Here is a 27,883-nt window from a genome sequence, read left to right as displayed (position 1 = left end):
CAATTTTACTTTTCAATTACAATTTCACATAACAAGTTCAACCAATGAAACAGCTTTGGGCTAATAGAAATCATTATTTGCAGATGAACTTGCTCAAAACATGGATAAGAAAAGGAGCAAGTGGTTCTGTTTCAGAAGCACATTATTACACCTAAAACTTCACAGTATAGCTAGGTTAAGAAATCAGTGATAATAAAAAAGCCATGACTTCTGAAGAAACAGGTAAGGGATAAAACATTTTATGCTTAAATGATTTATATTAGAACTTTTGCTAAGTAGTAATTCATACTGTTTTGCTTTAGATGCTGTAATATTATTAGCTTATTTGCTTAAGTGGTTCCTACGTCAAAAAAGTTTTAGACCTCACTGGGTTTTCTATTGATTAGAAGCTTGAGCATAGATGTAAATTCTAATAGAATCGCTAGTTTTTTATCGGCTTTTGATTTAATCAAAAACTTTTTTTTTTAATTTTGGAAAAATAAAAATAAAATCCTTAAAATTGGAAAGCTTATGTAAAAATACTGTAAAATTTTTTATTAATATAGCTGATAACTCAACTTGGTTTTGCCACTTTTTCTAAGCTTTTGATTTCATCAAGAATTCTTGAAAAGTTTATAAGAAATTTGTATGAAATTTTAGATTCCTGAAAACTATTATATTGTGAACTATTATATTTTTTACTATTTAATTTGCTTTTAAAGTTTTAACCTATATGTTATTCATAAAGATTTTTTTAATTTGGGAAGTTTTAGAAAATCTTAAAAGTTATTATTATTATTAAAAGTTATTATTATTATTTTAAAAGTTAGCTATTGTTAATGCTTTCTAATATATTGAGAATTTGTAAGAGAAAACCAACATATTTTAAAATCTATTCTTAATTCATTATTAAAACCATCTTAAAAGGTTACTACTGATAACTAAATTTAAAATGATCAACCAAAATTATGATTTAGTAATTCTTTTTTTTCCAGTAAAATCATTTGTTTTATTTTAAGCAAACGAATTTTCAAAATATGTTTTAGAAGAAAGAAGTTGGAAAAAAAACGTATTTTCTTTTTTTAAGCAAAATCATATTTGATTTGTTGATTTAGGTCGTTTTGTTTAACTGATTGAACATTTCATATTAATATAGTTTTTAGAGAAATTTCTCTTTACTAAAATCGTCTTTTTATTAAATGTAAAGTATTAATTTTCTTAAGAAAGTGAAAATAAATATTCATTTTTTTATATGTATTTTCCTATTCCACCATAGTAACATTTGTTTATAACAGTTATTTATTTGAAAGAAAAGTAAGATTATTGTGGTAGCTTTGTAAACCTGACACGTAAAATATTTGTTGGTTTTACTTCAAAAATTTTATTAATTGAACTACTAATTAATTTAACCAATTGAATCCAAATGTCATGCAATTAAATATTTATTTGAATGTAATTAAAACGATTTAGAAAATTATTGAGTATGCAAAATTTAAATTTACTCAATGGAGTTTTTAGTATTTTATATTTTTAATTATAAATAATTTATCTGTAATCAATTTTAAAATAATTATTGCTTCATTAAATTGATATATTATATATGGAAATAAATATTATCCTATCTAATGTATTAATTAAAAGTAGTCCCTCAGGGAGTTAATCTTTGGCTTAGGTTATTAATATTAACAAAAATGATAATGTTTTATTTTAAAACATTTAAAAAAAAATTCAATCTATGAAAAAGCATTATTTGCATACAATTATGTCATAGTCTAATATGTTTAATTTTTAGAAATTCTAAAATTTTTTGATCGTCTTAAGAGTCATAATCTTTTAGTTACAAAGTTTAAAACAGGAGAATTTCCTTTACGTAAACAATCAGATAACCGTATCCCAATAAAAAAGAAACCTCCTAAACTTCAAATTAATCATTGTCTTCTCATTAATTTTGAAAATAATATGCATTTGCATATGAATTGCGTAAAATTTTTCCTGTGCTTTATTTTCTGTTTATCCTTGAGAGGGTACTTTTCTAGAGCTATTTAGCAGGGTTGCCACTCCACAAAAAGAATAAACAAAACCTGGAAAATAGAGGGAATTTAAAAATCACCTAAAATAACAGGGAAAATGCGGGGAATTATATTTCTTATTTTCTAAGTGGTGACTACTCAAAGCTCTATCTATGAGGATATTTAAGGATGATATTTCAGCTATGATAAACTATTTCATTTATTATGGCATTATTTGATTTCAATATGTTAAGCTGTTCCTTATTTCCTTAACTTTTTCTAGCAATTAAAACTAGTATAGCTAGACTAGTATAGTCAAACAGTGATTGTGTGTTTCCTCTTAATATATTGTCTATACTACAGTGTGTGTGCGTAGCGTTTTTAAAAAGTGCTTAAAGGTGCTTATTTTCAATTTTCGTTTTTTAAAAGCCCTTAAAGGTGCTCTTTTCATTGGAGGTTTTTAGAAAGTGCTTAATTTTCCCCTTTTCAAAATGAGATTTTTCCTTTACTATGGTGATTTTCGCTTCGAATTATGCAAATTTACACAATTCACATTGTTTTACGTTTTTACAATTCATTCAATCCCAATCTATTTCGGCGTATTGTCAGTCCGTAGCGTTTGAAAACGCCATTCGTTTTACGTGATTCAAAATTTCATTGATTTTTGACAGTTGTCAAGAACAATGCCAAAAGGTTTTTTTTGTTGACACGATGGTTAAAACAAGATAAAATCGTCAATTGTCAAAAACTTTCCAATTCTGCCTAGTTATGGTATTTTTTAAAGTGCTTAAAAATATTTTTTGAGTGCTTGAAAAGTGCTTAAAATAGCTTTTGTTGAATAATTTGGCTACGCACCCTGTATTAAGTGATGCAAATTTGAATTAAACATTTCAATTGAGGAAAATTTATAAGGTTTAAACAAAAGCCTAAAATAAAAGCATAACTTTTATAGTTCAAAATAAAATTCAATACTTATTGTACTTTATTTTTTTTTTATTGAATATTAGATTTTTTTTATATAGTAAACGTTTTCTTTCTTTTACCAGAAAAGATCACAAAAAGGAACAAGAAATTAAAATCAAAATTACAAACAGTGAGCAGTTCCCATTTTCCACCACTTTGTGAATTTCTCAGGCTGCAATAAATTAGTGCATTTAAAGTAATGAGTATTTGGCCCTTTTGTCAAACTTTCAGTTGGTCAAATGATCGGCAAAATATTCAACACAGTATTTTTCAGAAAAGTATTTTTCTAGCTTCTTTTTTTTGAATTTGTATAGATATGATAAAGAATAATATAAAATCTTATTTTTAACTATATACTACGTAAGTGTATTGTTTATTATTCGAAATAATTTTTATACAAGTTTGTTAAATTTTAATATCCATGTTTCTGAACATGGCTTGTAAATTTATCTTCTAGAAGACAAGTGGAAAAACAAAATTTGGAGAATTGAAACTAGATTACTTTATAGTGAACTCAAGTTTTTGCACTTCTGCTTTTTCTTTAAAAAAATATATTCAGATAGGTCAATTTCGTCATTTTTATCGATACTTTTAGTTCTGAAAATTGATTTCAAAAATTTTCACTTGAAAAATTTTATGTTTTTCGACATTTGAACACTTTATGTTTTTGTTCCTATCTAGCATTTGTTTTTCTCTTTTTGAAGAAAAATCTTTTTATGGACGTTTTTATCAAAACGTGGCAATTTTTAACAGCATTTCTGTTAGACTTAGTCTTTTTTCTGTACTTTTTCTGGTAACTGGAAAACTGAGATGTTCAGCCTTAAAATTTTTCTTCGAAAATTAAGATCAATTTTTATTTTCTTTGCTTCCCTTTTGTATACAGTTTTTATGATGAGTGCGGCATTCTCAAAAGCGTTTTTGATAGGCCTTATTTTTTAGCTTTGTTTTCTGAATACGTTTTTCCAGAAAATATTATACTTAGAAATGGAATTTTGGTTTCGATGTTGCTATACTGCTAAAAAATGTCGCTATTTGGCTTAGAATATACAGTATTCGGCCGATTTTTTTTCCCGCCGAATATTCGGTATTCGACCAAATCACCATTCATTACGACATTCGACTAAATCAAATTCGTTGCCGAAGAAACGAGAGAAAAATAATTAGGATTTACGATAAAACTGTACCGAAATAAAGTATCGCCCGATTAGAAATTCGCGTGTCGTAATAACATCGTAATTAAATCACGGGATAGTCAAAATCACGTGGAAAAGTATAAAATAATTTTCAAAAAAATCACTTAAATTTATGCTGAATAAAGCTAGTCAAATGTGCGATTGAAAATTCGCATGTCGTATAAAAATCATCGGAATTTTTTATACTATGTGGAAATGCATAGTAATAGCTGCCGAAAAAAAGAAAGATAAAAAGTCACTTTACAACGAAATTGACAAAAGTACAGTGAGCCAAAAGAGTTTATTTAAATGGACGATCTGAAACTCGCGTGTCGTAATAATGTAGTAATGTCGTAATAATAACGGGATTTTCGAAATTACGTTGAAAAGCGTTAATACTGCTTAAATAATCATCTAGATTTACGATAAAATCGGCTTAAAGCAAGCGTTCTATAGCATTTACTATAGAATCTGTAAAAATTGAGTGTGTCAAAACGTGATGACTCAAAAGTGCGATTAAAAATTTTCGAAATTTTTTGATTATTTTTGAAATTTTTGTTTATTTTTTATTGTGTTTAGAAGCTCTCGCGGACCGCACTTCCTTAGTCGGAGGGGCACATTTGCCCCGCGGGCCGCAGGCTGTGCTCCCCTACCTTAATGTTAATTTTACTTTTTTGCGTATTTCGCCACTTTTCGGTTACAGCTCGTTCGGTTACAGCTCGTACCGGTTTCGGTTTCGCAGTTACTGCTCGTATACAGTTCTATCCATTAAGAAAATAACTTTTTGTAAATATTTAGCATTTTATATTAATTTATTTAACATAAGTCTGAAACGTTTTGAATTGTAAAGTGTATAATTTTTTACACTTCTTTAAAGGATGTAATTTTACTTGCAAAATACAAATTTTGAGCAAAAGTGGCCGAATAGTTCTTGAAAAATCGAATTTTAAAAATATGACCTTTTCAAAATTCGATTTCTCAGTAATCATTAAATGATTGTTAGATTACCCCTCAAAAAGAGTTATGGTCAAATTAAGTTTTAACTAACTTATCCTCTTCAAATCTGAAACACCATAAACCATCCAACCAACAACATTGTCTGCCGTCAAATTTAAGTTTACTGTAAGAAATCCCCTTAAACCACCAAAAAAATCCGTGAAACCTATCTTCCAAATAATATTCAGTAAAATATATTTTTTGCTTAACTGCGAAATAGACAAATGCAAAATTGAATTTCGCCTTAAAACGTAACCCGTTATAGGAACTCGTTTAACGTATAAAACAATGCATAACTAAGAAATTCTACTGTTATTCCTAAAATTTCTGCATGTTCTTCAAAAGAAGGCACCTTTTGTTTACCACACATCTATCATGCACCCTTAAGGGATCGCGAGGATTTTTCCTTACCAAAGTTTCGATTTTCTGAGAAGAAATATACGTGTTATAACCTGTTTTATCCTGAGCAATTTAACCCAAGTATAAAAAAATATCTTAAGTTACAGCAAAACTACTGTAACCCATTTAAATCTAAAGAAAATTAATTTATAAAAAATCGATGTATCACGAAAATCTTTGCACTTAAATCATTTTTGTACTTTTGTTTAACTATCGTGAAAAATTTAGAATTCTACGATGAATTGTACTTTTGTTTAACAATCGTGAAAAATTCAGAATTCTAAGATAAATTATTTTTAAAAAAAAATAATTTATCTTAAATAATTTATCTTAAAAAAATAATTTATCTTTTAAAAAAAGCATACCACCATGAATAACTTTTAATCTAATAATCAAATCTTCACTTTCTAAAACTCAATCTTAATGGTTCAAGGGAGTGACCTGAAATACGGTATTAAATTAGCTCAAAATATACCTTAAGTTACGAAATCAGTCAACAAAATATACTTTCACTGAGAAAACATGTTCCTTTTTTTCGACGGATTTGTATTTCTGTCCCCCTATATATAGGGGGTAGTCATTATCTAGGATATATGGTTCATATAGTTTGCTCAGGGAAGTTCTCAAAATCTTGAGCCCCTTAATATTAATTTTATTTGTTGATTCTTATTCTATATCTCGAGAATTTTTTTAACGAATTTCAATATTTCAAACAGAAAAAGCTAGCTAAGTTTTTAATATATTTTTGTTATTTAGTTTCAAAATTTCACGCAACGTTTTATTATCACTAATAATCTTAATTTTTTTAATTGTCTAAACCCAGGGGCTCCAAAGTTGTACCATTTCTTATACAAATTATCATTAACAGTTATAATTTTTTAATTTTACTCACCAGTCATGCAACAGTTTTTTTAATAACTTATTGGAGATTCTAACTTTCTTAAGATCTCCAAAAAGAATGCTAAGCGCACTCCTTAAAAGCATCATGCGCAAATTAGCCTTAGCGCAAAAGGATTTTCACCCCCCCCTCGTCTTCTTTTCCAAGAAGAAATTATTTTTTAAAATGATCACAAATCAGAATTTGTGAACTCCATATAAATTCTATTAGTAATTTATTAGTAATTTCTATAACGATTACTTCTTATATATTTTTTACTATAATTCTTCTTAAACTTTAAGCAAAATAGTATGCAGCATTCACTAATATTTCAGAGAAGAGAAAAAAATCTATCAAAATTGACGATGGCACTAACTCAAAAATCAAAACATGTTTGAATGCCGTAGGAAAGAAATGAGTAGTTTGAATGTTTGAGTTCAACTTTCTTGAAAATGAGATGATTATTTGAGTGTAAAACATATAATTAATTTATAGGTATATGTATGTATAAAAAAGTACATTAGCTAAAAGCTTGTAAAAGTATAATTTACTTACGACTAATAATCAGAAATAAATTGCTTGATTGATTTACTTATAATTTCCTTTCAATCAGATCTATAGTGTGGTTAGATTACTTCTTAAACTTGACCCTTTGGAAGGAATTGGGTACAAAAATAATTCACATTAGTGATACAAACCTGTAATAACAGTATCTATTATAAAATTGCACAGAATTGATGCAGTTTTAATAGGTACCAAATAGACTAATAAAATACACTGCGTCATTAGTAATTTTGCTACCTATTAAAACTACACCAATTTAAACTATCATAATACCAGCAGTGCTTATTACCAAATTTAATGAAACATTGACGTTAATAAAAGTACCCTCTTGTGATAAACTATTTCTGCTGTTTTCTAATTTCCATAGCAGTAGACGGTTTTAGACTTTGTCCTAAGGGGAGTTCTTTAAATAGACAAACTATAAAATACTGTCTCGTTTTTCCCTGCTCTTATGATCTTTTGCACCGTGCACACATGCATTTTGTAAAATATGAGCATCATTAATTTTTTAATGAATTTTTTATTGAATTTTATGGTTTGAAATGCCTATTACCATATTTATACATTATGTTATTTGCAATTTTTACAGAACAAGTTGCAGCCTGCTTTTCTGATAATGTGATACTCCCTAATTCAGGTAAGAATTTCATTCTCATGTTTTATAAATTTTAAGATCTGAGCCTGTTTCCATTATAAATTCAATTTTAACTTCTAAATTAAGATTCAAAAGCAATTTTAGCTTTTATTCCAGTTAGAGTAATACTATTTATACTTCTATTTAAAACCCTTAGTAACGTTGCTACCGGTTCCTTTTGCAAGCTTTCTTTTTCCGCTCAAAACAGCAGATTTCAGAACACAAGATGCATAATTTCTTAAACTTTGATTCCAATAAACTTCAATTTTTATGTACACAATCTTTTTCATTTTCCTTAACTTAAGAAGAGCTTTTTTTATCCAAATAGTTAGTGGAAAAATACCATCAAGAAAATTTTTCGCGTTTATGCATGCATGGCAATTTTCTTACTTCCGTTACTTTTAACGAAAGTAAAAAGTACGTATTTTTACACGCTGGTCATTAGATGTCCCCCTGTCCAATGTCCATCAAAGAACAAAGTATATGTTAATTAACTACCATTTAATCAGTTGTGAAAATCTCTTTGAAAAAGTTTTTTCCGAATCTGTAGAATTGATTTAACTCCTACCCCTTTGTAAATTTCATTTTATAACCGTCGTTGGACATTCGACCCAATTTTAGGGGTTTACGACTACTAATGTTCAACTCCGTAGTCCTGTAATTTTGAACCCAATCCAGAAGACAAGGGAACTCCTGGATCAAGTATTGGGAGAAATTTTCTTCGTGAAGTACTTTTTGATTTAACTAACCCGCATTTCGTTTCATAGAGAGGAAAAGACGAAAACCTCCCACTGTTAGACTGTCGGCAAGGGTCTAACCCATGATCCATCTACCACTGAGGATATTTTGCGTCAGCACTGTGATCGGTGCGAGCCGGATGCGAAATTCGTATTGATCAGCCATCGCTAGGGTTCGAACCTTATCTTACGCTTTCTTTTTCTATAACCAAAATTTGGCTGATACTGGTTTAATTATGCAGGCAGACGAATATTCATGATGCAAATTAACGGCACTAAATTTATTAATACTTTTTTCATCTAAAGAACCTTTTTAAATAATAATTTCCTTTGAAATCTAATTGTTTCCTTTGCATTTTACGAAATATATTGCTTTTATGATGAGATTAAGTAACGTCATAGATCTGATCGGTCTTTTGTTATACAATACATCATAGTCAACTTCATGCTACATGAAATTTCGGGTTTTTGAAAATATAACGAAATCTCCTAAGCTTATTTTTTCTGGCAAAAGGGGAGGAAGGTAATAAGATATGCTTATGAAAGATACTAAATTTCCCTTCATTTATACGGACTAACGACTTACAACAATGTGTTAATGTTGTACTCCTGCTGCCGGGCTGACCCTTTGAGGTTTTCGCGGTTTTCTTCTCCATCTAACACAAATGTGGGTTAGTTCCATCAAAAAGTCTTTCACCAAAGCTAGTTTGTCCCAATGCTTGAAAGGATATTGGAGCTGACATTGGCTACGGTATCAATGTTCTACGACGGGAATAAAATAAAATGAGCTGTTGTTTAAAGGTAAAATATTACCTTCTATAAATTTTGACCAATAAAACATAAAGCTTATTTTGATAATAACCATTTTAGCAATTAACCCCTCCCCGGCCTTTCATTCGAAAGAAAAATATAAATTTGTTGTTTTTGGATCTTAAATGGTATAGGTTCTATAGCTTTGACTTATTTAACTATTCGATTTGTACTTTGAATACCGAAACCTATCCCAACAATTTTTATATTCTTCTTAGAAAAAAATATTGCATAGTTGCCATTATTTAAAAAATTGAAATATTAAGCTTAAGATTGAAATTATTTGTAAAAATTTTAACAAATTGAGAATTTTATGTAAAAGTAAAACTATTTTTAAAACTCCATAACATTGGTATACATTACAAATGAGAAAATTAAACTTCATACCTTAAATATTTGTTTATTATAGTAATAGATTTACAGAACTGTTAATAGAATGTCATTATATTTTCGACCAGAGGTTTGAAGAATTTATTAAATTGCCGTTTATATGTTTAGCATTTTATAAGGAAAGGGTTTTGCACAATATAGTAATAAGTAACTTTTTGTACCAAATGTGATATTTTTGCTATTCCTCTTAACTGTTTCGAAAGATATTTTCTACATGTTTCCCGCAATTCCATTAAATGACAATAAATGTCAAATATATCTTTTCACTTAGACAGAAAACGGCATCGAGAGAAAAATCACGAAAACCTTACATGATTAGCCCAACGGTAAAGGGAGTTTAATCTGCGACCCATTTGCAGTAATGATCTTTCGCTTAACTTCCTGGTCCATGCCAGCTGGGAGTAGAACCCATATAGACCAGTTATCGAACCCAGGACACCTCATTGGTAAGGGAATTCTTTTTCCGCTGAGCCAACGTTATGTCTCCTTATAACCGTCATTGAACAGCTGACCCAATTTTTGATTTACGTCTACCAATGTTCAACTACAAAGCCTCGTAATTTTGAACCCTATCTAGAAGACAAGGGAACTCCTGTATTGCGAAAAAATTTGCCTTAATATAGGACTTTTTTTATAGAACTAATCCGCACTACACGGAGAGGAAAACCTCCCACTGTTAATCTGATGGGGACTCTATCCCATGATCCGTCTGCCACTGAGGACGCCAGCACTAGTGTAGATGCGAGCCGGTTGCGGAATCGACCAGTCATTGCAGGAATTCGAACCTGGTTCGCCTCATGAAAGCTATGCTTTACATATTGCATACCAATTGTGCAATTTCCTTTTCATTTTTTTAATAGTAACATATTAACACACGTCATGAATAACTGGAACTGTGAGTGATAATTAAGTATAAAACTGCACTTTGCTAGTGCTTAGAGTTGGAAAAGTGCAAAAGCCAACAGGAGAGAAAAAAAATGCTCAATAGATAAGATCTTAGTAATTCAGATCTTTGGTTCCCTTCCAGTCACTTAGCAAAGCAAAAAATAAACTCCCTCTTAATAAACGTATTTGAGTTCTTTTTTGTAAATTGTTTACTAGTTTTGATATAAATGTTTTCATACTGCAAAGTGTTATTAACTAATAATCCCACATAAGAGTTACTAATTAGTTTCGTGATTACTATAAGGTTATAAAATTTTAACAAAGAAGAGCACAAGAATTTGTTCTTCAAAAAATGATAAAGGTCTTCTAATTCAGAAATGATCTTTATCGGTTTTCAAAAAAGAAAAAAAAATGCCGTGTTCCAAAATATTTAAGAAGTATCTAAGACGTTTTCGTTTTTTATATTTTCCTTTTAGGCCATATTGAGAAAATGAACAAATTTTAGTTTGAACTTTAAATAATGTAAATGAAAATTAATTATTTTCATAATTCAAGAAAATATTTAGCTATTTTAAATAATAATTAAGAGTAAGCTTTAAATGATATGCTAAAGTCATGAATTCAGCAAATAAGATGAAATGCATTAGTTTTAAACTTTTTAATTGTTTTAAATAATTCCTTCCTTGAAATGTTTGACACATTTGTTTAGATATAAATAGTTTGAATAAACATAGTACAGAAGCAACGAAAAATTATAAAAAAGAACAGCATTTTATTAAAAACAAATGTTAATACAATATGAGCTTGCTAAGTGAAATTTAATATTTTTAACGTTAAAAATTTTTAATAGGTTTTTTGCATTATTAGTATCATCCATCTATTAAAATTCTACTCTCCTCTTTTACGAATGAACTAAAATTAGTTCCTATCCTTAGAAAAAGTTATCTTTAGAAAAATTTTAAAAAATGCTTCGATTTATATGGAGACGTACAAATAAAGTATGTATTTTTTCTTAACTTTGGACACCCTCTCTTTCCTCCTCGCCAAAAATAAAAAACTCTTATGATTACGTAATAAAGTAACAACGCACCACCTGGTTCTAATTTTGACTTTTCCTGAAGTAATCTAATTTTGGGCTTAAATAAACAATGTAACTTTGCTAAAACTAAAATAACTAGGCATTTCAATAGATTTTACACAGCTTAAGAAAAATATTCCTAAGGAATTTTTGCTGATTTTCAGAAATGTTTAAAAATGGTGACATGAAAGTAATTTTTGTCAAACTTTTCCCTTATTCATACTTAACTTTAGTTTTTAGTGTTGTTATTATTATTTGCTTCATACTTTTAAATTTACATCATTATTTTATAAAAATCATTTGTGAAAGTATTATACACAGAGTTCTCCCTAGGAATAACAAAGGTCAGGGTGCATTCACACAGAAAAGTGCTTAGAGTTTTGAAAAGGCACTCACTTAGCACTGTAAAAATGTGTAATATTATGTAGGAACTGAATTTGATCCTCAACAATTTTTCTCTTTTACTATTTAAAAAATTTACCCTCTTATACTATTTTGTGTGTATGCATTTTTAAAAAGTAATTCTCACTCCTTATCAAAATGAGAAAAACATTTGTAGTTTATAAAGAAAATCATTAATTAAAGGCATGCTAAAAAAAATCACTGTGCATTTTTTTTTAAAACAAACTAAAAACTAAATGATTATTTATAAACAACTTGAAAAAAACTTTTGATTAACAACTTTTTTCTATAATTCAAGCTGAAAATTACGAGGAAATAAATATTTAACGAAACCTTTTTCTGTTTCAAAATTTTTTCAATACCTTTTTTTTGAAAAAAAGGTATTGAAAAAATAACTTTAAAATTCGTTTAAAAATTCATCAATTATGCTCGCCAAAAAAAGAGAAACTTATAAAAATGTAACCAGTTACAAATTATCCTGACAAAAGTAATCAGAATTAAACCTATGTATACAGATAATTTCACCTGTGTAAAATTATGGTTTAAACTGTGGACAGTGTTTTTAAGCGATGGTGGCTTATTATTATAAAAGGTGAAAGAGGGCACATGAAAGGATAGGTAGGCCAGGGTGCCCTTCTAAAAAAAGGCTTAGAGGCGAACACTGTATACATAAAAGAAAACTTTATGGACTAATAAATGGCTTCCTCATCCTTAAGATTTTGATGATCATTTGATTTTTATGCTTATTTATTTTTGAAACACAAATTTTACTGACTATGCTGAAGTGTTTTAGTTTAAATAGAATTATTTATATTTAGCATTTATGCTTGTAAACGTGAACCATTAAAAAATATTTGAATATTTCTAAGTTTTCAAATGTTTAAATTTATTGATATTGTAATTAAAAAAACTATTTTATTTCTAGTTTAAATTTAAAGTTTTTGTATTCTTGTGATAATACCGTATTTCCAATGCATTCTAACTTGCAAGCTGGATTTTCTTAATTTTCTTCATTTATCTTTTTTCAAAGATTAATGACGAAGAATACGGAGAAGCATTGGCTCTTGCTCAGGCCTATAATTTAGATACTGATCTTGTGTACCAGCGTCAGTGGAGAAAAATGGCAGCTACTGTTGAGACTATTAATAATTATTTGGTAAGACTGGTATTATTTACCTTCAAATTGTTTCACTATTTAACACGTTATAAAGTATTTATCATTATGTTTTACAGGAATCGTCGTTGAACAATAAGTTTTTTAATCTAGAATGTATAAATCTAACATTTCAGTACTAGGTACTCTTCTAAGGATGTATATCAGCTTTCTCTCTTTCAGAAAACTTGATCGGTTAAAAAGTTTTAAAGAGCGCAGAAGAAAGTTTTTCATTGGATCATAACAGCTTGAGGTTATGCTAGAAAATAGAATTAGTGAAGACATTAATGTTATATGCTAAAATTGCGCATTTTAACTGACTGTTGACGAGTCGAACAGTTGCAGCACAAAATCTATGCAACTTTTATACTGTTTCCCCTGCTCAGTGACTCTATCAGGGTTAGCTGTTTTTCAAACCACAGTTTGAACCCAACTTTTTTTAAATGAAACCAAGATAATTTTTTTTATAGAAATAATTTAAAATAAGTGATAATATAAGTAACTTAATTTTCTATTACTTATGAAAATACTTTAATTTAAATTTCATCTAATGAAAAAGTAGTAAGTATTCCAAAAATAAATTTTATAATGAGCTTATTGCTAATATAAGTTTAATGAACAATTGTGATTTCTTAATTCTTCCTTTTATTGCTCTACTACAAAAATATATTTATAAAATAAATGTTTGTGTGTAAATTTAAAACTAAGTCACAATGCTTCTAAAAATACTTAAAATAATACAGACCATGAACAACTGCATGTTCTGATAGTTTTTAAAATTATTTAGGAAATGTAATTATAGAATGAGTTAAATTTTGTTTCACTTTTGTTAATAACTCATTTGTATTCTACAATCCAAGGGAAAGAGGTCCTTTTCCGAATTTTATGTTTTTTATTTTACAGATTTTTTAAAAATTTTTCTGTTACCAGTGTAAACAAATTTTTATTGTATGTATACTGTATTATTTTATTTATGATTCTAATGTTTTCAAAATACAATGCTTATATAAAAAAGTTAATTCTGGAAGATTGAAAAATATTTCAAATCAATTTATATTACCAGCATATATTTTTTAATATTAGCACTAATGCATAATATTAGCATTATTTATAAGCATTGTTATGGTTAAAGCTTGATTGTGTTAAAAATAATTTTCAAAAAAGTAGTTTATTCTTTATTTATTATTAAATCATCAGTGCTAAAACTTATTTATTGCTTCAGTATTTAATATTTATGCTAATAAGACGTTAATAATAATTAATTATGCTTATTGAGCAATAAATCGTTAAAATGCACTTAATAATTAATTAATAATGCTTAATTAGTAATGTTCAAGAGTGACATTTTCATCAAACTGACTCACATGAAGAACTCATTCTTTTATATACATTATTAATATAATACTTTGATATCAAATTTTTATATGTTAAGTTGAACTGTAATGTCATTAAAATTTTGATTGAGCTATAATAATTAAAAAATTTGGTATTATTGTTCTTCGTTCTCCTGACTTTTCTTGAAGCTTGCAATTTATAATGCATGATTAAATTTTAGATAGTTAAAGAGAGGTTAATAAATGCTTTATCTTTATCATATTTCAAAATTTGTTAGTTTTCTAAGTTTTTAATGAACAAAAACAGTGTATTGATAAGCATATATTATTTAATATTATATGCTTTGGCAAGTAAATTATTTACTTTGAATTTGAAAAATGTTTTCAAATACTGTTACTGTTAATAAATTTAGGTTAAAATCTTTTGCATTTTAACTGTTCTAAAAATAAATTTTTGTTAAGAATGTTAGATAATTTTATAAAAAAAAAATATTGTTACATCTCCTACAACAGTTTTTAAATAAAAAAAGATTTCTTTAAACACAGAGTTTTGGCATCATTGTTTTATTTATCATTGTTTATTCATCATTGTTATCATTGTTTTATTAATTTTTTAGAGTAAAATCAAAAAGCGATCCTGGGTTCTCCATGAATGCCTAGAAAAAGTGTCGGAGAATTTTGAAGCTGCCAAAGAACTTATTGACTATGGTATGAGAGGAGGCACAGATGTAAAACCACTCGTTGCCGTTGGTAGAGGCGAGGATCAAGGAAGGTATTAATTCTACTTTAAATCACATAGCATGTGACTTTTCTTTAGGGATTGCAAAATCTCAAAATATTTATTACCTTTCTATGAATTACATAATATGTCACTTTTATCTGGGGTTTGTAAAATCCTTAAAATATTTACTTACCTTCCCATAAATTACTATATAGTATGTCACTTTTCTATGGGGTTTGTAAAACCTCAAAATATTTACTTACCTTTCTATAAATCACAGAGTATGTCACTTTTCTATGAGGTTTGTAACATCTCAAAATATTTCCTTTCCTTTGTATAAATCGCATAGTATGTCACTTTTCTTTGGGGTTTGTAAAACCTCAAAATATTTACTTACCCTTCTATAGATCACAGGGTATATCAATTTTCTCTGGGGTTTGTAAAATCTCAAAATATTTACTTACCTTTCTAAGTTTGTTAGTGTACAAAATACATACCCAAAAGAAATTTTTACTTGTCTCAAGATGCATATGCTTCCTTTCACATTTCAATTTTAACTTGTATATTTATTATTTTTTTATGCACAGTGATTGACTGTTGTAATAAAAATAAGCACGACTAGCAGAATAAAAAGAGAAACTTTATAATTTCTCATTTATATAATTAAGTTGTTAAGTAACTTTTAGGTTTTATTATATGCAATAGATTTCACTCCTTCTCTTTGGTACAGTTTATTCAGCATCTTTGCAATTTTTTGTCAAATTGGAAGGGGTAGTAATTCGGTATTAAAGTTTGCGCAATTCCAGAATAAATTTTTTCTTTCCTGGTCGGCATATAAGTATAAAAAATATTGCCATGTTCGGAACTTTTAACTCATTAACTTGGGCAAGTCAGGCATTAAAATTTTTTAGACAATTTTTAGGAAAAGCATATATTTTATATTTTGTATTTGACATTAAATAACAAATCTATAGCGGATCTAATAGACTTTTAATTTTGAAGAAAACTCAGAAGACAAGAGAAGACTTGATTCAAGCAGTTAGGCAAACTCCCCTTCATAAATCACTTATTGAGAAGGACACATGCCACATTAGTTTATATCTATTGTATATATAGCTTATTGTTATGAGTTAGTTGAAAAAATTTCCCTTGCTCTTTGCTTTGTTGAATATATTAAGTACATTTAAATAGTTCTAGGTTTATCTTATCATTTTATGATGAGTTTGATAATGAATACATGGTCAATTTTGCTTATGACATCAATTAAGATGCTGGTGAGATTTATGAGACGAGAAGGATAAAATAGCAGAAAAAGAGAGCTGAGTTATTGAAAGAGGTTATTTTTACAAAGTAATTATAGCTCTTAACTCCGCATACCTTTCTTATAGCAATTGATATATGATAATTCATATTTGGATTGATTAAAATGATGTATGCTAGAATTGATAGTAAGATTGATATTTAGATTATAGCTTAATGTAAATTATGTTTATAGTAAAATTAGTGCGAAAAATAGGTTGTATAAATATATACTATTGTATTGGCATAGTCAAGGAATTTGTTTTTAATTCACAAGATTGTTGAAGTTTTCTTTTTTGTGTAACATTAGTTAATATCTACTAAAATTTTCATTATGAGGAAATTTGCATGTTTTAGTTAAAAATAGTATTCATTAAAATTTTAAACAATTGTATTGTAATTAATGGTTTATAATATTCTGCTTTACTTAAAAGCAAACCATTAAAATTTATTATGCCCAATTTTAAATAAATAAAAAAAAATTTAAATCCTTACTATTTTGTAACCATTTTAACTAAAACAATATAAAAAATTATCGAAGCTATATTTTTCAAAAGGTGTAGAAGTAATCATGGTAAAACTTTGCTTGCTCACATTTTTCAAAATTACTATAAAATAACATAAATTGATTAGATGAAGACCTCATAGGTTAAAAAGTGATTAATCCATTTTGCTCAAGTAATGTTCTGCAATTTCTAAGCAATTAAGTTTTCCTTGCAGAAATATGTTATAATAAATATATATTTTAGGAAAATCTGCTTTATATCTAAACTATTATGACTTTTTACAACAGGGTCCACACATAATCAGTGTGTAGCAAAATATCTATTATTAATTTTCATACTTAATCTGGAGGAGAAGCTTCTAAATTATGTTGACAGGCTAACTACATATGAGGTAGCATTAGTTTTCTTTTATTTCTACATTTATTCTTAAATTTTTTCTCATAATGTTTTGTCTCTTAAATTATGTATTTCTAAAGAAGTAAAGAGTTTCATAAATTTTAAAGTTTCATTTAATGTTTGATTAAAATAAAATTTTATTGTTTTCATTTAGCATTTTTTCTATCTTTTTCTTTGTAGTTTAAAGGCAATTAAACACATGTTTACATTACTCAAAGCATATTATTTCTGCTTTTTTAAACTAATATTTATACTCATACATGTTATGCCTAGAGCCTAATGCAAGAATAATCAATGTCAATATTTTAAAATAAATAAACTAAGGATTTAAAATTCTTGAAAAAATCTTTTAATTAGCACTACAAAGTTGAATGATATAACTTTTCTAGTTTGACTTTTAAATTTGAATTGTTTGATTGCTCTGATCAATAAAATTGAGCCCTTTTCTACTGAAAGACATTACATTTTATCAAAATTTAATATTGAAATATACTTTTGAATGCAATTGTTAATTAAGTGTTATTGTTAGTTATACGACTGCTATGAAAATAGCGTAAGAAGTAAATAAAAAGAATTTGTACTCTTCACTTGCCAATCCCTTATAGGATTTAGCTATATTTACAGTAGCTGAGTTATGTATATTTATTCCTTTCGAGAATAGAGGAATCAAGTTAAATTTTTTTTATTTACTGCAAAAATGTAAATGACTAAAAATGTTTCAGCAAATTTTGTATAAAATATTCCTCTATTATCCTTTGTTTTACTGGTCATTTTCATTTTGAGCCTCTAAGCTTCAATATTCCAATCAAAGCCATACATATTGTTTCCTGCTTTACTTTGATAAATAATGTACAGACAATTTAGTTCTTGAGAGAATCTAGGCAACTTAAAGTTTAAGAAAGGGCAAAATTAGTTCTCTGAAATAAAATAAAGCTCAAGTACGGAGCACAAAAACTAATCACCTTGAATATCTTATGATATAATGATGATACAAAGATGGCATCATTGTATGTCATAGAGAAATGTTTAATCTTGGTTTGTAACCCTTTAGTGTTTGATATTGCAATTTAAAATATTTTCAGCACTTATTGTTTAGAATATTGCCCCTCAAGATAGCCACAGTGACTCAGGGAATAGAGAGCTCACTTTCCAATGAGGTGAACCCGGTTTGAATTCCAGTAATGGCTGGTCAATGCAAATTCTGCACCCTGCTCACGCCGACCACAGTGCTTATGTAAAATATCCTCAGTGATAGATGGATCATGGGTTATAGTCCCTTTGCTGTCAGGCTAACCGTGGGAGATTTTGTGGTTTTTCTCCTCGTGTAATGCAAATTCAGGTTAATTCAATCAAAAAAAGTTCTCCGGGCAAATTTCTCCCAATACTTGATCCCGGAGTTCCCTTGTCTTCTGGATTGTGATCAAAATTACAGGGCTACGGAACATTGGTAATTGTAAACCCAAAATTGGGTCCGCTGTTCAACGCTGTTATAATGCAAGATAAAATATTCACTATGTTCTCAATCGATGTCTCATTCAAATTTTTTCATTAATCAAAATTTAACAACTATTAAGCCAATAATATTTTATCTTTGATTATGAGTTAGGACTTACGTCAAAATTAAGGATCGCCACAGGGTGGCTAACTATTACAAATAGTGATTAAAAACTTGTTTGTCAGTCGCCACCTTTCATTAAAAATATGAAACATGTGCACTTTATTATTGGTTTTCTTGTTAAATAAATATGGAATTAATATGAATATGTCATAACACTTAGGAAATTATTTTATTTCACAGTTGTTCTTTAAAATTTTTCTTCATTTTACAATTGTAGCATTTACCCTATTTTGAGAGAAGCTTCAAAAGAAATGCCTCATATTATTATTTTTTGACAATTTTTAACCATTTAAAATTTTCTGTTTTTGAAAAAGTTTCTACTGTTAAAAGAAAAATTCTACAACTGGCTGTTGCCAAAGTTTCCTAATTTTGCCCTATACCATCCAACAACTCCTGAATATCTTATGAGCATGGGCCTCAAGAATTAAAAATTATATTGCCCTGGATATTCTAGATTTCAAAAAAAAATTTATTATTTAATAAAATTTTAATTTTGAATTTTTTTTTCATTTAAGTAGAAAATATATGTCTAGGTATGTAAATATATTAGACTAAGAATACCATAAACCTAGGATTTACCTGACCGAGGAATACCACCTAGGAATCAATCAGAATACAATAAAATATCAATTAAGGGTGCTTCAAATTTTTAGCTAAAATTTGCAAGATGCTGCTGTGGTTTATTATTTTAATTAATGTATGTGAGCATCGTCAAGCTTTTAACTTTGTTTAAGTAATTTTTTTCGCTCTAGATAATTCTAGGTGGTACTGTGACAGCACAATAGCGTTTTGATCCCAAGTTTTTCAAACAATTCCGAGCCCAGTGTGACCTGGAAGCGACCATTCAGTTTGCTTTTCACTCTAATTGGGAAGCGGTAGCAACGCTTTTCACTTATATGGGAGCAGAAACACTGTCCCACCGCCTGGGAATACGCAGTTATTTTCCTGAGACCACTTCACCTTCCGATTACCAGTCTCTGTTACCTCTTTACAAGTAAGTACCTATTGTGAATCCCTCATAAATTTATAGATTAAATGTTTGTTAATACAGTGTGCTGTGTAATTTGTGCAATACAAAGAAGCAAGTACCTTTATAACATTTGATCTAACAGCTGGATTTTCATGCTCTAAGTAGCAATCATAATCAAGTCATTAAGATAATCTCTAAGAGGCTATCGAATTAAGATAGCATCTTAGTAAATGAAGATCCAATCTTTAAGTCAAAAAATATTGAAGTGTTTGGTTTCTTAATATTGTTTTTTTAGGAATGAGGCTGCAAGCATTAGTCTAAGTTCCTTAAAAAAAAGTAAAAATTACAAGTGAGTTCCTATTGTGGATCCTTCATAAATTTATAGATTAAATATTTATTAATTTGTTTTTCAATAGTGTGTTATACACAATATGCAAAATAAGGAAGCGAGCACCTTTATAATCTTTCATGCACTAAGATAGGAGTGCACAACCTTTTTGAGTGAAGAGCCACTTTGCACAGCAGGTTGGATAAGGAAGGGCCGCACATGTATTTAGACATGTTAATGACAAATGTAGTGATGTTTATTTAAACAGTAGCTTTCTATTTTTTTATCAATGAGCTTAGTAATATATTTGTAAAAGATTAAACGTGTTCCATTATTAGAATTCATTCAAAAATAATAAAAACGTATACTTTTTTTTACAAAAAAAAAATTGCTGATTTTATCATATGAACAATAGATTTATCAAAATAAATAAACATTGAAGAAAATAAATGTTTTTTTTTTACATATCATGCAATACGAAAATTCATTTTAGAATTAAATTCTAATAAAAAAAATTGCAATGGCCACAGAATGAAAGTAGGAAAAAATTTAGTCATAATTAAGTAATATAAATTCAAATTAAATATTTTAATTGAGGAAAATTTATAGGTTTTAAACAAAAGCCTAAAATAAACACAAAACTGTGATAGTTCAAAATAAAATTCAATGCTTATTTTGTAATGTATTTTATTATTTCATTTTATAAATCATTCGACTTTTTTTATATCGTAAGCATTTTCCTTCTTTTTTAACGAAAAAGATCACTTAAGCAGCAAAAAATTTAAATCTAAACTACAAACAGTGAGCAGTATAAAAATTCTCGTTTTCCGCCATTTTATGAATTCTCAAGTTGCAATAACATTGCATTTAAATTAAGGATGCAACGAGTATTTGGCCCTTCTGTAAAAAATTCAGTTGGTTGAATGATCAGTCAAATATTCGGCAGAATATTTTTTAGAAATGCATTTTTCAGTTTTTTTTTTATTTTTCAATTTTTATAGATATTACTTTGTTTTTTAAATTATAATCAGACAAGTCAATTTTGTCATTTTTTCGATACTTTGAGAATTGAGAAGGATTTTTTCCCATTTTTTTGCTGTTTTTACTATAATCCAGCATTTTAACAGAACGTCTCATACTATTGATTTATTATCACTCTTTCCCGGTACTGTAATATAAACAACCAGTAACATAGAAAAGTGTGATTTTCAGTATTAAAGTTTTGTTTCAGGAACTAAGAAAAATTTGTTTTTTCTTTTTTTAGTTATTTTTATTATGACTCAGCATTTTTTTTAAAAATAAAGTTACTAATAAAATTTCTTTTATAGCAATTTTTTTTCTTCGAAAATTATGGCAATGAGACAAATTGAAATTGAGATTTTCAGCATAAGATTTTCATTTAAAAAATTAAGAACGTTTTTTCTAACGTTTTATTTTCTTTAAATAAAAAAAAACTTTATTTAGACGTTTTTATTATTACGCAGTAATTTCTAATAGCATTTCTGTTGACTTAATTCTTTTTTCTTGGCTTTTTCTGGTAATAGGAAAACTGAGATGTTCAGCTTCAAAATTTTCTTTCAAAAATTAAGATTGATTTTTATGTTCTCTGTTTCGCTTTTCGGCATTTTCAAAATCGTTCTTGATTGGCCTTATTTTTTAGAGTTAATTTATGCATACGTTTTTCCAGGAAATATTATTCTGAGCATTGAAATTTTAGTTTTAGTGTTGCTATGCTGCTAAAAGATTTTGCTATTTGGCCCCAAGTGTACGGTGTTCAGTTGATTTTTTTTCTTTTTTTTTGCCGAATATTTGGTTTTTGACCAAATCACAATTCATTACCACATTCGACCAAATCATGTTCGTTGCGGAAAAAAAACGAAGAGAAAATAACTAGGATTTACGATAAAACTGAACCGAAATACCGTATCAAAAAGTGATTATTTAATTACGCGATTAACAATCACGTGTCGTAATAACATCATAATAAATGGAAATAATGGGAGAAAACAATTACTTATATTTATGCTGATCTCAACATGAATAAAGCGTGTCAAATGCACGATTTAAAATTTGCATGTCGTAATAGAATAATTGGAATTTTTTATAATACCTGGGAACTCATAGCAATAACTGCCGATAAAAATTGTTGAAAAACAGAAAGAATTGATTGAAAAAAAAGGATTAAAAATCACTTAGATTTAAGATGAAATCGTCACAAATAAAGTGCACCAAAAAGTGATTAATTAAATGGGTGATCTGAAACTTGCGTCGTAATTAAAATTCAGGATTTTTGAAATCACGTAGAAAAGTGGAAATAACTGTTTTAAAAAAATAATTTATATTTTAAATAAAATCGGCTTAAAGTAAGCGCGTTAAACGTACATTTACTAAAGAATCTGTTAAAATTGATTGTGTCAAAACGTGATGACTTAAAAGTGCGACTAAAAATTGCCATTTTTTAAATTTTTTTTTATTGTGTTTGGAAGCTCTCGCGGGCCGCACTTCAGTAGTCGAAGGGCCGCAGGTTGTGCACCACTACACTAAGATGTTATCTTAATAATTCTATTAATTTAGCATCTTAGCACATGAAGATAAAATAATTAGGCCAAAAGATATTGAGGTGCTCATTCTTTTATTTTGCACACTATACTGTAGCTTTTTATATAAAGCTACTAATATTAGTCTAAATTCTTTAGAAGAAGAAAAATTAAGAGTATTTAGTTACTGATTTAAAGGACCATTGACTAAAAGATTGCACTTGACTACATGTCTATGAGGCTCTACCAGCCTGCAGGCCAGGGGCCAAGTTAGCGTCACTGCCTTAACAAGTGGCAATCATTTTGTGCTTTCAGGACAAAAAATGCTTCTAATGACAGTTAGTTATTGTTTTACATACTGTATACAAATGCATCAACTTTTATATTGCAGAAGGCATGATAGATGTTATGAACTTAATATTTCTTTTTTAAAAATTTATAATCTTTAATAATTTTTTACATTACCATCAATTCTATAAAAAGAAAACTTTGTACCAGAGTAGTGCAACTTGTAGTCCTTAAAAAGTTATTGAATTTAATTTTTAAATTTCTTTTTTTGTATTTTGTATTATAAGATATTTTAGTCTTTTCACAGCATTTGGAAACATTTGTCTTATGAGCTAAATTATTTCTTCAAAGTAATGATAAATGAAATGAATTTTTTTATTCTCTTTTTTTTTTCTTGGCAGGGATTTAGATGTGGTTTTTTATCCGTAGCATGAACAAAAACTTAGAGAGCCTGACTGGTGTGAAAATGAATTTGACAAGTAAGTGTTCTCTTTATTAGTTGTTATTTTAAATTCAACTTTTTTAAATCGAAATTAAATAAACCAGGTTTGTAATTTGTAACAATTTTCTTTTAATTGTTTGTCAGCTTTGCAAGAGATGAAGTTATTTACTTAATTTTTTTTTATATTACTTGTTTATAAAATCAATTCATTTTAAAGCTTAAACTTTCCTTTTTATCCCTTTCAGAAAGTTTAAATATCTTTTTTGAAGTTGAAATAATATTTTTATTTTATAATATCTAAACTTATTAAGAGTTTTTGATTGTTTGTAAAGAATACCATTTTTAAAAGGTGGTACTTCATTGTAATATTTAAAACCTTATATTTATTGGAATTTTTTTTTCCGGGTTAAATGCCTGAAGTTTTAAAAACTTAAGAGTATAAACAGCCATTACTTACAAATTATATTTCTTCTCTAATAATGAAATTCAATAAATTTTTTATAGCCTTTTGATACCAGCTCAACAAAAAATAGCAATCTTGGATATATAGAGCTAATGACTGAAAATGAAGCTGCTAAGTTATTAAGTAGCAGGTAAAGCCTTGTTTTTTTCTAAAAAAGTCAATTAACTGCTTATTATATCTAATTTTAGCTTAATTTTAAGCTGTATATTTTAATCTAGTTTTTGTAGTTAAGTATGTAAATTTATTTTTTGTTGTTACTGACTAAAGATGGAGCTGCTGAGTTATTAAGTAGCAAATAAAACACTGTTTTTACGTAAAAAAGTCAATTAACAGCTTTTTGTATATCTAATTTTAACTTACTTTTAATAATGTATATGTTAATCTAGTCTTTGCACTTTTTATCCCATCTTGATAAATTTTCATTTTTGTTTTCTTTAAGATATCTTTAACTGTCTTTTTTTTTATCTAGGGAACATCCGGCATTGTTAAGTGATGAGGAGGCAAGAGAAAAAGTATTACTTTTATCTAGATCTGATGAAAGTCATTAAGATGTGGCTTAAGAAACATTAAATGATAATTGCAAGAAGGAGGTATTGAATGCCACATTCACTCAAGGCGAATTTCATTATACGCTCATACATGATGGTACAGAATATCATTTTCTTGAAGATGGCCACTACTATTTCGAATGTCCTGGTTTATCTCCTCCAGAGATCGAAGATAATTGCCAACTAGAACCTGTGAATGACGTACCTGATCCTGAACACCCAATTCGTCGAACTACAAAAATATCATTTAACACGAATCCAATTAAAGTAATTTCCTTTTTTCTTCTGTTAATTGGTTACTTTTATCTGTTATGTAGGGAATTTTCGAACTTCTTTGGAAACTTTTGTTCATATTAAAAAAGAGGGCGCAATGCAAAATTGGTTAAAGATTTAAAGTAGATGTTAAGTTGAGAGTTCTTATAATGATATCATTCCTATTTTTGCTCTCACATAAATTCTTATTTATAATAAAACTTTTAGGGACCCATAATCACTGTCTTAGCAAATTATTGATAAAATATTTACATGCCCGGCTTGTAAAAAAAAGGATATATGCCCAATCAGAATGCCTGAGATATGCCATGCTATGTAATTTTCAAGCCCTGGTACCTACCCATTTTTACTATAGCTATTGCTATGTGTAGTGAATATATATATTTATAAAATTTTCTTATTTAAAAATTCATCTTTGTTTGAGTCACAGTTTAATAGGTTTTAATATAGCAAGAATAATATTGATAAAATAAATTTTAAAAAGAAGCTATAAATTTTTATGGAAAAAAATTATATGGCAAAAGATAACTTACGATTAATTTCTAACTTATGAGTTTTATTTAAAACTTTCTGTGTAAAAATTGTCTAATCATTTTTCTAATGCTTTTTAAGTATTCTGAGTTCATTTAAATAGCTTAGATGTAAAGTTTGCTAATTACTGTTTAAATGAAACATGCGAAATGGAAGAAATGTTGTAATAAACCATATAACAAAGCATAACTAGAATTTCCTTTTAAAATTTGAAATATTAGGCAAGGCTCCAAAAGTGCACTGTATTGTTCTGCATATTATGCAACTAACTTTAAGCTGGTAATGGTACCTGTTATTAGTTGAAATACTTTAGTATAATTGCAAATCACACCTTTAATTTAATATAGAATGGGTTTTTTCAACCTTCTTTCAAACTAACTTAAGGTTTCTGATGTTTTCTATCCAATATATACATCATTTTTAACTTTCTAAAATAAAATTGGTTAGGATTAAGTTTTAATTCTGTCAGAACATGCTCATTTTTCACATTATTGTCTGAACTAAATTGCTTATTTGTTAGATTAGGGATTCAGTTTGGAAAGCAATATAGAATTTGGTTTGTCTAGCTGAAAATTAATTATTATTTTGCACTTTTGACGAATATTTTTAAAAAAAATATAAGATTAACATGCTAAATAATAAATATAATGAATATAAAATTTTAATTAAAGTGAAACATTTAACACTTTGTTTTATAACTAGTTTTAAATTTTAATGAATCAATAAAAAAGTATGAAAGATTTATGGAATTGATCAAGATAGAGAACTGAGAAGTTATAAAATGGCATCCTCAAACACGATATCAAAAACTAAATAATACCATGTTGATGTTCAACTTCTAATAATCATGTGTTTGCAACTAATAATGTTAAATGAAAAGTCATATTACAGGTACAGACGAGTTTTAATGCAATATTTTGTTCTGTTGCATTGTTGTAAGAGAACATTATTAGTGGGACTTAAAAGTCCTGTCAGTACATAAAGGGTTAATTAATTATGGCTTGACCAGTTAACCTATGGACTTGGTCAATTAACTGACTTTCCTTTTTTGAATAGTATCCATCTCCAAGTGGTGATTATTAAATGATATAAATGATGTAAAATATTCAGTTAGGTTTTAGATTATGTGTAATGAATGTAGCAATTGTTCACAGAAAAATTACATATTATACATTTTAAACTCTTAATAGACTTTTCTTGATGTCATAACTATTGCCCTTAACATTGTATATTCCCATATCAGTTTTAATTTTAAAGGTATTGTTATTTCTAGGTTTATAGCACTCATTCTATGGAAGACTATGATAGACGGAATGAAGACGTTGATCCGATATCTGCATCTGCTGAATATGAGTTAGAGAAAAGAATTGAAAAAATTGATGTTTTTCCTGTTGATCTTATTAAAGGTAATTTTTCAATTAATGTCTTTTTGTGAAACAAATAGTTTTAAATGATATTTTTTTATTTTATGAATTTTTTATTTATTTTGTTAATGCAAAGTTTTTTAGTTTAAACTTAAATTGTAATCTTGTATTTGTCTTACTGTTTGATTGTCAGAGGGAAATGGAAATAAATGGTGTCTTTTAGAAACATCTCTAAGTTTTATTTAGCAATCAAATTTATTTTTATATTTTTTTCTCTACTTTTCTTATTAGTTATTAGGCAGATTTTGATTGGTTTTTTGCTTTTTTTCCATTTTAATACCACTTTGGAGTCTCCAAAGTCTACGTAAATTTTTTTTGACAATGATTCTAAAAAGACAGGGAAACATCTAGTTACCTTTCACTGTTGTGTGCAAAATTGGTCATTAAGATAACAGATCATTTCTAGAATTTTCACCTCTTGATAAAAGTTTAGCCAAATAATGTATTCAAATTAATAGTTAAACTTTGCAATAATAATAAGCACTAAAATTAGTGTTTATCTTATTTTCATCAGACTCTTGTACCGTAATTGTTATTTATTGCCCCAGTAATAATATTGTCTTCTTCTTGCACCAGTTATGATTGCTTTATGTGCCACTAGGTATGAAGAAGGTAAGTAAACATTTTAAACTAGCTGTAGTTAAAGGTCAGTTGCTGAAAATGTGAATAAAAGCTCCTCTAAGTGAGTTAGAATTTGTCTTTGTTTACTTTACTGTTTCGAAAGACAATACAATTTCTAGAAGACTAAACTCGCTCCTCTAAGTGAGTTGGAATTTGTCTTTGTTTACTTTACTGTTTCGAAAGACAATACAATTTCTAGAAGACTAAACTCTTAATTCTTCTAGAAGACTTTTAAACATTAAATTGATAGTTTAAAAAATCAGTGTCATAATGAAGAAGATGTATAAAGACGATTTCTTATAGAAGTTTTGTTATATCTGTTTAGGGTTGTCAATATGAAATACCCTATATAAAAATCACTCTGTTAATTCAAGATATGGTTATCTATGCTTATAGCAGAAAAGTAGTATTACTTAAAATTCTAATTAGTTTAAATATTTTTATTCATATATAGTAAAATGGTATTTATTTCAAAGTTTAGGTATGTTGTCATTTTTCCTAAAATCAGATTCTTGCATTTCTTCTAATTATTATTT

At 27.7% G+C, this 27,883-nt stretch overlaps 1 pseudogene across 1 annotated transcript in view; it reads left to right on the top strand.

Annotated features, from left to right (window-relative positions):
* LOC122273825 (phospholipid-transporting ATPase ABCA1-like) overlaps positions 1-24,761 on the top strand; it is a 46,247-nt pseudogene extending 21,486 nt beyond the window's left edge. The window contains exons 14-21 of the transcript XR_015431354.1: positions 84-222; positions 7,549-7,596; positions 12,926-13,051; positions 15,000-15,154; positions 19,675-19,916; positions 23,447-23,524; positions 23,992-24,080; positions 24,420-24,761. The product of XR_015431354.1 is annotated as a phospholipid-transporting ATPase ABCA1-like (transcript). The remainder of the gene's footprint in view (positions 1-83; positions 223-7,548; positions 7,597-12,925; positions 13,052-14,999; positions 15,155-19,674; positions 19,917-23,446; positions 23,525-23,991; positions 24,081-24,419) is intronic.
* The last annotated feature ends 3,122 nt before the right edge of the window (positions 24,762-27,883 follow it).

The sequence above is a fragment of the Parasteatoda tepidariorum genome, chromosome 1 (genome assembly GCF_982258835.1).
Source record: "Parasteatoda tepidariorum strain Cologne lab strain chromosome 1, Ptep-v5.0, whole genome shotgun sequence".
In the NCBI taxonomy this organism is placed as follows: domain Eukaryota; kingdom Metazoa; phylum Arthropoda; class Arachnida; order Araneae; family Theridiidae; genus Parasteatoda; species Parasteatoda tepidariorum.
This window is presented reverse-complemented; position numbering and strand designations above follow the sequence as displayed.